Source organism: Rhineura floridana, chromosome 7 (genome assembly GCF_030035675.1).
Source record: "Rhineura floridana isolate rRhiFlo1 chromosome 7, rRhiFlo1.hap2, whole genome shotgun sequence".
Lineage (NCBI taxonomy): Eukaryota > Metazoa > Chordata > Lepidosauria > Squamata > Rhineuridae > Rhineura > Rhineura floridana.
Genome location: NC_084486.1, coordinates 45,681,979 through 45,694,196, shown reverse-complemented (window position 1 = coordinate 45,694,196; position 12,218 = coordinate 45,681,979). Strand labels below are relative to the sequence as shown.

The window sequence follows — 12,218 nt, the reverse complement described above, 5'->3', positions numbered from 1 at the left end:
TGGCACTATTAAAAATTAGATGGTTCAAACCCCTACAAGATTCATTCCCCACATTACTGGCCATGAGATTTTGCCGAGTAGTTAGGAGGGGTACTGGGGGTGCTACGTTTTCAAAAACTCTTTGCACAAAAACATTATGTTTACATAGTTCCTTTCTGTAAGCAAGTAATAAGGAAGCCCGATTCGGGTCATTAAAAGTAATCATAGCACGGGTCTTAAATATAGAGGAAGGAAGATAATCCACTCGAGCAATATCACAGTAAGAAAATTTACCCGGAAGAATTTCTTGAAAGATGTTCATGAGATGTATTTTCCTCGGCATCTGGAGGAGAAAACCCCTGGGTCTCTGAAAGTTGAATAACATCAATTTTCTTCTATTAAGAGTTAAATTCCAGTTTTTATCCAAATTATTTTCTGGCGATAGTATATTTATATCCGATGAATTATTTCCGGGCTGTTTCTGTGAACTCATTCCCCGAGTAGGACATTCGCCAGCGGAAGCCACAAGTCTATGTCTATCCACATCAGCTGAGGGATATGAGGTGGCCTTACGCTCTATCTTATCCTTAGGCTCTATTTTGTTACTAGCAGTTCTGAGGTCCGAACGTGCAGCTCTGGAAGCGGAATCAGGTTCTAAGTGCCTATAAAGCTTCCCAAATTCCATTTTTTTGTAAGTTGGGAATTTAGGATTTTTGATATTTTGGCTTTTTTTTTTGAGAAGTCAGCCTCTTCTTCCTGGTAGATTTAATAGAACCCTTACAGCGTTCTACTTTCTGTTTATTTTTAGAAAGTTTATCGACACTCAGCTGTCTGTCCAACTCCACTATCGGTTGGTTCAATTTACCAGCCATTACAAATTCAGTAAGGGTAGTTAAAAGACGATTACTTTGATCCAGGAAAGATTTAATGCGATTGATGTCTTGCAATATTAAGAGGAGCCATCCTTCTACAGGAAGCTCCTCTACTTGCAATGAGCCTGTCGGCACTGAGAAACTCTGAGAATTTACTTTGTTGTTATGCGAGGGTGCCACTTGGTTCAGCAGTAACTCATCATCCAGAGTAGTAGAGGAGTCTAGGGTAGGAGGGGAGGGGAGTCGAAGATGTATTGAATCCTCTATCAGGGCAAACTCTGATGCAAGGTTGTTATTATTATTCTCCCTATTGTCGTTATTCTCAGTCAGGTGGCCCTTGGTGTCCAGAGACCAATCAAGTCTTGCACAGTCCTCTCTTACACAATCTGTTTCCTGCACTTTGTGCAATCTCTGTACTTTCTTAGGAGAGTGAGTCATTTTTGTTTGCTTCACTTTCCCTTTAAGGGAATCATCCTGAGTCAAGGAAACTCCCAAAGATTTATAACCTGCTCTAGTTAGTATCATATCTGTTGTTTGGATCCCATAGTCTAGTGACTTGAGATTTATAATTTGTAGTCATCCACTTTGGCTCAGTCTTCTCCCAAAAGAGGGTCTATAACCCTCCTGGCAAATATGAAGTCTGATTGCAGCTTGAGATTAATAGACAAATAGTCAAGGAATACCTAATTACTTTGAACAAGTTCAAATCTGCAGGGACCGATGAATTACATCCTAGAGTATTGAAGGAACTGGCTGAAGAACTCTTGGAACCACTCTCTATTATCTTTATGAAATCATCTAGGATGGGTGAAGTCCAGGATGACTGGAGGAGGGCTAATGTCCCTGTCTTCAAAAAGGAGGAATTTGGGAACTACAGACCAGTCAGCCTGACATCAATCCCTGGGAAAATTCTACAGCAGACTATAAAGCAGTCAATCTGTAAGCACACTGAAAACAATGCAGTGATTACTAGAAGCCAACATTGATTTGTCAAGAACAAATCCTGCCAGACCAATCTTTTCTCATTTTTTGATCAGGTAACCTCCCAAGTAGTCTATGGGAATGCTGTGGACATAATATATCTCAGCTTCAGCAAAGCTTTTGACAAAGTGCCCCTGATATTTTAATTAGTAAGCTAGCTAAATGTAGGCTAGATGGAACTGTTGCAGAGTTCTCAGGGGGGTGTCTTCCAGGCACAAGGATACCATCAGAAACTAGACTATTGGTTCTTATGCCTACAAGCCCAGTCCCAGTATTTATTATACAGCCACTAGAGTGGCTGTGTATTATAGCCAGCATGGATTTTTGCATTCCGCAATATTAAATTGAAAATACCCCCATGCTATTCTGATGTTTCCCATAAGCTCATTTCCAAACAAAACCTTACAAAATGTATAGTCCTGAACTCAGAAACACTTGCTTAACATCCCTGTAAATTTTCATGATGATACACGAAACAGAGAGAATTGACAGTTCAAAGTGAAAAGAGAGAGAGAAAACCCAGACCCCTGTTGGACTTGTTTCTGTCAGTGTTCTCATAATTTGTTGAAATTAATTAAAAATCAGCCTTGTTCACAGAGTACCTGTAATCCTATTACTGGCCTTGCCCCATATTCTGAGCTTCATCTTCTGCAGTGTACAAGTTTTAAAAATGCCTGGGGCGATTTTTTAATTAATTTAAGAAATTTAACATTGGGATCAATCATAAGCCTGGGCATGCTCAGTAAGAACCAACTGTCAGTGTTCTAAAACCAGACTCACAGCTGCTTGGCTTGACTAATCAGGGGGCCACACCCACATCAGACCTTTACTTCACTGTAAACAGTCAAGGCTTCCCCCAAAGAATCCTGGGAAGTGTAGTTTGTGAAGGGTGCTGAGAGTTGTTAGGAGACTACAGAGCTCCACTGGCCACAGTGGTTTAACAATCAGCTGCTCTGACTGACGCTCTGTGCGGGGAACAAGAAGTCTCCTAGCAACTCTCAGCATCCTTCACTAACTACACTTCCAGCATTCTTTGGGGGAAGCCATGAATGTCTAAAGTGAAATAAAGGTATGGTGTGGATGTGGCCAGGGACAGATTTGGTTTAAATTTGGGTGGGAGATGACATGTGCCTGCTGTAGAATAAAAACGTGGGGGAAACACTGAAAATCAATGATACTGTTCACAGTGTTTTCCTTTTGGAAATGAAAGGGGCTTCCCCGCCCAGTGCCCACCCGCCCAATCTCCTCCCCTCCCCTCCCCTCCCTGCCCCTCCCCCAGGTCAGTTTCGCCTATTCTAAGCATAATTGCATAGGAGTAAATCCAAGTGAACTAAAAAAAGCATGCAAATGATCAAAGCTGCTTTCCCTTCCTCCCCTATCTTCTCTCTTTTCCCTTCCCTTCCTTTGCCCCTCCCTCCCCTCCCCATCCTCTCCTAATCCCCTCCTTTCCCCACCTCCTTCTTCCCCTCCCCTCCCTTCTCCTCCCCCTTCCTTCTCCTCTCCCTTCCTCCTTCCCTCTCTTCTCCTCTCCCCTCCCCCTCATCCTCCCCCATTGTCAGTTTTACCTATTCAAACCATGATTGCATGGCAGTAAATCCCATTGAACTCAATAAGCATGTAAATGATAAGACCTGTCTTTCCCCTCCCCTCCTCTCCCCTCCCTTCCTCTCCCTTCTTCCTCCCCTCCCCTCTTTCTACTTCTTCCTCTCCTCCCCACTCCAGCCCTCCCTCCCTCTCTCCCTCTTTTACTCCACCCCCATGGTCAGTTTTACCTATCCTAAACATGATTGAATAGGAGTAAATCCCACTGAACTCAATAAGTATGCAAATTGTCAAACCTGCCCTCCTCCTCCCCTCCCTCTCCTGCCTTCTCACATCTTCCTCCTCCCCTCTGCCCTTCCTCCTCCCCTCCCTCCTCCTCCCCTACTCCTGCTTGTCCTCCTCCTCCCCTCTCTATCCCCCATGGTCAGTTTCAGCTATCCTAAGCATTGCAGGGGAGTAAATCCCACTGAACTCAATAATCATACAAATGAGCAATCCATTCTCAGCCAACTTGCACAGGATCCCATTTCTTACCTCCCGGATTAAAAAGCACAGAAATTCACTAATAGGCAAAAAAAAAAAAAAAACACCCTTACAGTATTTGAACGTACCTATAGCCAACAGATATTTCTATCAAACTTTATAAAGCAGGGAAATTGGGCAACTCTAGTGAATGCACCATGGGAGCAGGAGACCTGACCTCCTCTCTGAGATATTGTACTGCCCTACAAATTTGTCAAAAAGGAAACACAATTTGGGTTGGTCTTCCACAGTCCAATCCACTTCCTGTGTAGCTTGGAAGAATTTGGTAACATTCTTAAACTGCAAGGGACTTTTTACCTATTAGTGAATAGATTTGGTTCCAGTAGTGATGACTATAGGGATTGTAATACCGAGGGTCCCCTTATACCCTTACTACCACCCCTGCATCCACTCCATCCACAAATATCCTCCCTCCTTAAAACCCAGCAAAAGCAGGAATCTGAAGCTGATCATTCAAAACAGGCATTTTTTGGATAATTAGAAATAGAAGCAAGCACACTCTCCACACTCTTCAGCAAGCAAAGTAAACTTAATACTCACAAACACTAAAAGACAACAAGGATCCTTGGGCCACCTCTCCTTTCCCCAATCACACAACACACATCTCTGGGTTTCAGAGTACGCTAATGGCCCTGAGTTGCCCTGGATTCCCACTTAAATACTCTCCCCCCCATTTCCAGTAAACCCCTGCTAATTAACTATTAATTTCATGCTAATCTTTCTATGTTGATTGGGTCTTACTCCCCTTAGAACATAACCCCAAAAGGATCTGCCCCTGTCTAAGTAGATTGTTTATCCCAAACTGCACCAATGTTGCTCTTTTTGTGGTGAATTCTGTGGTTTTTACCTTCTCTCACTTCTCCTTTTCAGGGGAGAAGGGGCTTTTTCTGACCATATTGTCAATCATTGCTGTCCCCAAGGTGATCTTCTTTATTAAAGCCTTATCTGATGCTATATCTATTCTCTTATTATGATTACCTATAATCTATACCTATATTAACCTTATATAAATGATTTTATCTAAACTATACCTTATATTATCTTTAGTTTTATAGCCCCTATCATTCATTTCAGCTTGGTAGGGAGAGCAACAGGACATTCTTTGCAATCTTCCAATGGTACAGACACAGTTAATATTACTCTTCTGTTTGTCTTTATTAAATGTTCCATGGTCCCCACAATCTCTGTTAATTACCTGAGGACTCTTCCTTATGCTTTATTTACAAACATTCACAATCTCTGTTCTCCCCTCTAAAATATTTAAACTAAAATCTTATATCCCTCAATTCCTTTACCATTTAAATGGAACAGATCACACTTAAACTTCTAATATATCTCAAGCTCTTCACCCTTCTGGAAACCCTCTTGAATGTAATAATGAAAACCTAGAAACTTTTATTATTCAAATTGTACACCATTGACACCAATAGATGGGAGCAAAGCTCACATTCTCCTTGATCTTAAGAAGCTGTTTATGACACACACTTCAGACAATTGGTGTTAGTTCCCTGTTCTTGTGGTTGTACCGTACTGTGTTAGTTTCCTGTTCTTGTGGTGAGCACAGGATGCCATGTGGTTTTGTGACCATTTCAGGTAATGAACAGTAATGAGCATTTTTATTAATGATGTGGATGAGGAGCTGCAAGTAATGCTTATCAAATTTGCAGGTGATACAAAATTGGGAGGGATAGCTAATGCCCAGAGGACAGGAAAAAAATTCAAAGTGATCCTGATAGGTTGGAACATTGGGCTCAAAACAGCAGAATGAAATTTAACAGGGATAAGTACAAAGGTCTACAACTAGGAGAATTAAACCAAGAGCACAGTTATAAGATTGGAAAAACCTGGCTCAGCAATACTACATGCGAGAAGAAACAATTCTCATAATTCTTTTGCAACATTTTCAAGAGCACATGGTTTCCCAGCAGAATCTCCATGCTCGCCAGAGTTATCCTAAACTGCAAATTTGACTGAAAGTGTTTGAATCTCTCTTTTTTTCTTTTCTTAATTGAGTTTTAACCTGGATAAACAACATAAAAACATCTTATTCTCCTCTCTTGGCTAGATAAACTGAGCTAGAAAACTCTCTTCACTTTAATAAAGCTTGCCCAGAGCAGAGTTTCAAGGACTTGGCTGAATGTAAATGCTGATGTCAGCTATGCCTACACTAGCTGAACTTGAATATACTCCAAGCCTTAGGTCTGGCAGACATGTGACATTTCAGCACACAGATTAGGTGTTTTGCATTAAATGATTACAAATTTTCCTTGCTTTGGTTTTTGTTGTGACATTGAGAAAACCATCAATGATCGCTGGTGCTCACCACTGCACAGTCACCATTCCCAGATGGTGACTGCTATCTTGCAGAGCAACTATGGATGGGCAAGAAATTATACAGCTACAAGAGTGGCTGTATACTATAGTCAGCGGGGATTTTTCACATTCCGTAATGTTAAACTGAAAATACCCCCATGCCATTCTGATGCTTCTCATAAGCTCATTTCAAAACAAAACCTTACAAAACTTGTAGTCCTGAACTCAGAAATGCTTGCTTAACAACCTTCTCAATTTTCATGGTGATGCACAAAACAGTCAGAGAGAATCGAGAGTTCAAAGTCTAAAAAGAGAGAAAAAACCTCCAGAGTCCTTTTGGACTTTTTTCTCGGAGAGTTCTCATAATCTGTTGAAATTCATTACAAATCAGCCATGTTCACAGAGTACCTGTAATCCTAATACTGACCTTGCCCCATACTCTGACCTTCATCTGCTGCAGTTTAAAAGTTTAAAAAAATGCCTGGCTGGTTTTTAATTTATTTAAGAAATTTTGGCTGGAAGCCAATGATAAGGGCGGGTTTGCTCAGTAAGAACCAACTGTCAGAGTTCTAAAAGCCTCACAGCTGCTAGGCTTGGCTAATCAAGGGGCCACACCCACACCAGACTTTGATTTCACTTAAGACAGTCGTGGCTTCCCTCAGAGAATCCTGGGAAGTGTAGTTTGTGAAGGGTGCTGAGAGGAGACTCATGTTCCACTGAGAGAGCTTCAGTGGCCAGACTGGTTTAACAGTCAGCCACTCTGATTGAAGTCTGTGAGGGAACTGGGTGTCTCCTAGCAACTCTCAGCACCCTTCACTAACTACACTTCCCAGGATTCTTTGAGGGAAGCCATGACTGTCCAAAGTGAAATAAAGGCCTGGTGTGGATGTGGCCAGGGAAAGCTTTGGTTTAAATTTGGGTGGGAGGCTAGATGTGCCTGCTGTAGAATAAAAAGATGGGGGAAAGGCTGAAAAGCAGTGATACTGTTCACAATGTTTTCCTTTTGGAAAGGAAAGGGGTTTCCCTTCTGCTCAGTGCCCACCCATCCAATCTCCTCCCTTCCCCTCCCTGCCTCTCCCCCAGGTCAGTGTTGGACTATGACCTGGGAGACCAGGGTTCGAATTCCCACACAGCCATGAAGCACATTGGGTGACCTTGGGCCAGTCACTCCCTCTCAGCCTCAGAAGAAGACAATGGTAAAACTACCTCTGAATACCGTTTACCATGAAAACCCTATTCATCAGGTCAGCATAAGTCAGGATTGACTTGAAGACAGTCTGTTTCCATTTTCAAACATGATTGCACAGAAATAAATCCCATTGAACTCAAAAAGTATGCAAATGATCAAACCCATCCCTCCTTCTCCTTTCTCCTAATCCCCTCTTGCCCCTTTCCCTCCCCCTTCCTTTGCCCCTCCTTACCCATCCCCATCCCCTTCCAATCCCCTCCTCCCCTTTCCCCCTCCTTCCACTCCCCTTCCTCATCCCCATGGTCAGTTATACCTATCTTAAGCATGATTGCAGGGAGGTAAATGCCATTGAACTCTATAAGCATGCAAATGATCAAACCTCACCTCCCCCTTCCTTTGACCCCTTCAATATGCTCCTTCCCCTTCCCCCTCCTCCTCCCCCATGGTCAGTTTTTCCTATCCTAACCATCGTTGTATAGCAGTAAATCCCATCAAACTCAATAAGCATGCAAATGATCAGACCTGCTTTTCCCCTCCTTCCCCTCTCCTCTCCTTTCTTTCTCCTCCTCTGCCCAATCCAGCCCTCCCTCCCTCCCCCCCGTCACTTTTACCTTTTCTAAGCATGGTTGCATGGGAGTAAATTGCACTGAATTCAATAAACATGCAAATGATCGATCCACTCTCAGCAAACTTGCATAGGATCCCATTCTTATCTCCCGGATTAAAAAACAGGGAAATTCACTAATAAGCAAAAAACCTTGCGGTTTAAGAACATACCTATAGCCAACAGATATTTCTATCAAACTTTAAAAAGCAGGGAAATTGGGCAGAGACCTGACCTCCTCTCTGAGATGTTGGACTGCCCTACAAATTTGTCAAAATGCAAACACAATTTGGGTTGGTCTTTCATAGTCCAATCCACTTCCTGCGTAGCTTGGAAGAATTTGGTAACATGTGCCTCTGAGCATATGGTGAGTGGTGGCAACACCTGCAACCAGCCCAAATAATAGAAAGAAGACATGTGCTGTGCTGATTTTGTTTTAGCAGGGAGGAAGCAACATTACTGATATAGTTCAGATGGTCATTTTAAATATGTCTGATCTACTTTGCAATTTTGGTGAAGTTTCCTATAGGAAATCATTTTCTTTTGTTTCTGTTTCTGTGAAGATGTGAAGAATAGCAACACTTTGCAAAATTTACACTAAAAGACTCCAAACATAATTGTGGAATTATTTATTTATTACATTGAAGATGGCGGCCGCCTGAGTTCTTCAAGCTGTGAGCTCCTGCGCCCTCCTTTCTCTTATCACTTTTCTTTTGTATATAGTTTGTTTTTATTAGTAGTATTTTATCACCATCTTCTAAGGGAGTAAACCTTGCTGCATATGCTGTGAACGCAACTTGCCTTTTTGAAAAAACCAACTACTTATCAGCTGGTGGTGAGTTACTGCTCCGAGAGACTTGCGCTTGTTTCTTGCTTGGAAACCCCTTGCCAAGAGGATTCTGAACTCTGCCAACATAAATATTGACTATAAGCCAAGGTCGAGCCGGAAGCCTATTTATTCTACCCCAGCTAGCAGCTATCTCCTTTAAACAACCAGAAAAATCCTACAGGCAACAAATCGGAGCCCAAAGTGGATCAGGAGTACCTTTAAGACTGCAATCCTGCCCCAATAAGATTAATGAGATTAATCCTGGGCAATGGCTCCAGGTTTTATTTCATCTATAGCCTAACTTCCATCAATCTTCTGTAAGACTCACCGTATTACTCTAACATTGATTAAGAATCTGGTAATACTTAAGACTCCACAATCCAACAAACAACCTCAAAGCAGGGGGGCTCTCCATATTATACAAACAATGGTTCAAACACACAAAATGTGCCATGAGCAAGGAAGAAAGCTGATTGAGAACCTAGGGGAGTCTCGCAGTGGAGGGTCTCAACTCAGAATCACTCAATTTTTCTCACTGAACAACCAGGGCATGGATGAGAGTAATGGGGCTTGTAGCGTTGCGAATGCTGCTGACATACCTCCAATGGAGCTGCTGAGCCTGGGTCTGGACTATACTGCAGAGCCTGATGACCTGGCTGATTTGTACGGCTCGATTTCAAGAGCTGACCTGGGCATTTCTTCCGACCAGAACTCCCCAGCTGGTTTGGATACCTCCCCGTTGTCGGCATGTGACATTGGTGTGCCACAAATGCCCACACACACCCACAATTTGAGGGAGTCACCCCCTCCCACTGAAGATGGGATCTCGTCATTCCAGCTAGCACAAACCCCTGGGGACTTACAAACCACACCAGCTGTTGATTCAAATTCTTTATCTTGTTTAACACGCAACTCCACTCATCGCCCACTCGCTCTACAGGTGCCATGGTTAGTTTGGAAATTGTAGAAATTGGCCAAAAGCTCTTGTTAACAGGACAACAGTGCTTGAAGTTGCAAATGGTGATTGTTGCCAGAGAGACTGAGTCTGTCAAAAACTTTATTACAGAAGCAAATGGACTGCTTAATTACCTCATTGAAGAACTCCTCAAATTAAATACGATATCAAAGCGCAACATAACTATCCCTAAGTTGGCCAATGCCCAGGTGGGACCCAGTGGAAGGAAATGCAAAGTTGCACCTCAAGGGAAAAAACCTAAGAATGTTAAAAAGTATAAGCCCCCCAGACGCAGGAAGATGAACTTTAGTAGACTTTACAAATTACTGGATGCACACCAGCGAATGGGGATGGCAGAACAGAACATTTCCAATCAGGGGGCAGCGATACCTACTCCACCTGCTTTGGGGACAGCGTTATCCATCTCCCCTCTCATGGGGGCGGTGCCCCCAACACTACGTGAGGCGCTGCATGTCACCCCGACCCGCTCATTAACTACAGAGACATCTACCACTCTCAACCAGAGGGCTGTAAATCCTGTGGACTAGTGATGGGGGAGAAATTTGATTCAGTTCACATTTAAAGCCAAATCTATCAAATATGAGGCCTCTTCAATTGGGTCTCCCCACTTCTGGGAGCTTCAGAATGTAATGAGATTTAGAAAAGCCTTGGACTTAGCAATATTAATTAGAACTTCTTAATTATTACTATAATATTACTATTATAATTACTATTATTACTATAATTAAGTAATTACTATAATTAACTTCTGTTAATGCATCCTAAAATAGCATTTGCCTTTTTTGTAGCAACATCACACTCTTGGTTCATATCAACTTGAGATCCAGTTGGATGAAGGGCAGGTTAAAAAATATATATATCAGGTATCAAAGGCCAGGGTAAAGAGGGGGTGTCTTCAGCATACAATGGAAACTACATAATGAAGATGCCAGATACAGCTCTGTGGGGAGGCAATTCCACAACTTAGGGGCTGCCACACAATGTCCTTTTCCAGACTACTTCCCCAAGGAAACTTATGAGGCCAGTGGAACAAGAATCATAGAATCAGAGCATAGTAGATTTGGAAGGGCCCTATAAGTCAATTGAGTCCAACCCCCTGTCCAATGTAGGAATCCCACTTAAAGGATACCTGACAGGTGGCTGTCCAGCTGCCTCTTGAAGGTCTCCAGTGTTGGAGAGCTCACCACCTCGCAAGGTAATTGGTTCCATTGTTGTATCTCTCTAACAGTTAGGAAGTTTTTCCTGACGTTCAGTTGAAATCTGGCTTCCTGTAACTTGAGCCCATTATTCCATGTCCTGCACTCTGGGATGATCGGGAAGAGCTCCTAGCCCTCATCTGTGTGACTTTTCCAGTACTTGAAGAGTGCTATCATATCTCCCCTCAGGCTTCTCTTCTCAAGGCTAAACACATCCAGTTGTTTCAGTCTCTCCTCAGAGTGTTTTGTTTCCAGTCCCCTGATCATCCTTGCTGCCCTCCTCTGAACCTGTTCCAGTTTGTCTGCATCCTTCTTAAAGTGTGGTGGCCAGAACTGGATGCAATACTCAAGATGAAGCCAAACCAATGCTGAATAGAGGGGAATTAGTACTTCACATGATTTGGAAACAATACTTCTGTTAATGCATCCTAAAATAGCATTTGCCATTTTTGTAGCCACATCACTCTCTTGGTTCATATCAACTTGTGATCAACAACAATTCCTAATCTAATCTGTTTCCTAATCTGTGTGCTGAAATGACACGTGTCTGCCACACCTAAGGCTTGGAGTATATTCAGGTTCAGCTAGTGTAAGCATAGCTGACATCAGCTTTTACATTCAGCCAAGTCCTTGAAACTCTGCTCTGGGCAAGCTTTATTAAAGTGAAGAGAGTTTTCTAGCTCAGTTTATCTAGTCAAGAGAGGAGAATGAGATGTTTTTATGTTGTTTATCCAGGTTAAAACTCAATTAAAAAAAGAAAAGAAAAAAAGAGAGGAGAACTGATTCAAACACTTTCAGTCAAATTTGCAGTTTAGGATAACTCTGGCAAGCATGGAGATTCTGCTGGGAAACCATGTGCTCTTGAAAATGATGCAAAAGAATTATGAGAATTGTTTTATCACAAAAACACAATTGACTGTTTCCAAGTGCATCTGAATTAGCAATTTACAATAGTCATAAATTCTTGAGGATTCAAATGTCTGCTGCTTTTGAATTCTTTGGTTTCTGTAGCCTGTCAGATTAAGCAGGCCACTGCCAAAACCTACCACATCTTGAACATATAAAGAACTAAAGTATATCCTTTCTGAAAATATGAGTCGTTAAGGAAGATGATTTGGGGAAAACACTGAAGACATGGCGAAAGATCTCGACGAATCATGACAGGAGTTGAAGGGTGTTGGAAAAGTCCCAAGA

General features: G+C 42.3%; 1 protein-coding gene across 4 annotated transcripts in view; it reads right to left on the bottom strand.

Moving 5' to 3' along the window:
* Window positions 1-12,218, bottom strand: part of LOC133388894 (lipase member M-like) — a 65,225-nt gene that overhangs the window by 51,324 nt on the left and 1,683 nt on the right. The window contains exon 1 of one of the 4 annotated variants that reach the window (XM_061635404.1): window positions 9,452-9,555. The exons of the other annotated variants lie outside the window; for them this stretch is intronic. The gene's annotated coding sequence lies outside the window, so the exon portion shown is untranslated. Of the gene's footprint in view, window positions 1-9,451; window positions 9,556-12,218 lie in introns of those variants that run through there. 4 annotated transcript variants of the gene reach the window in all.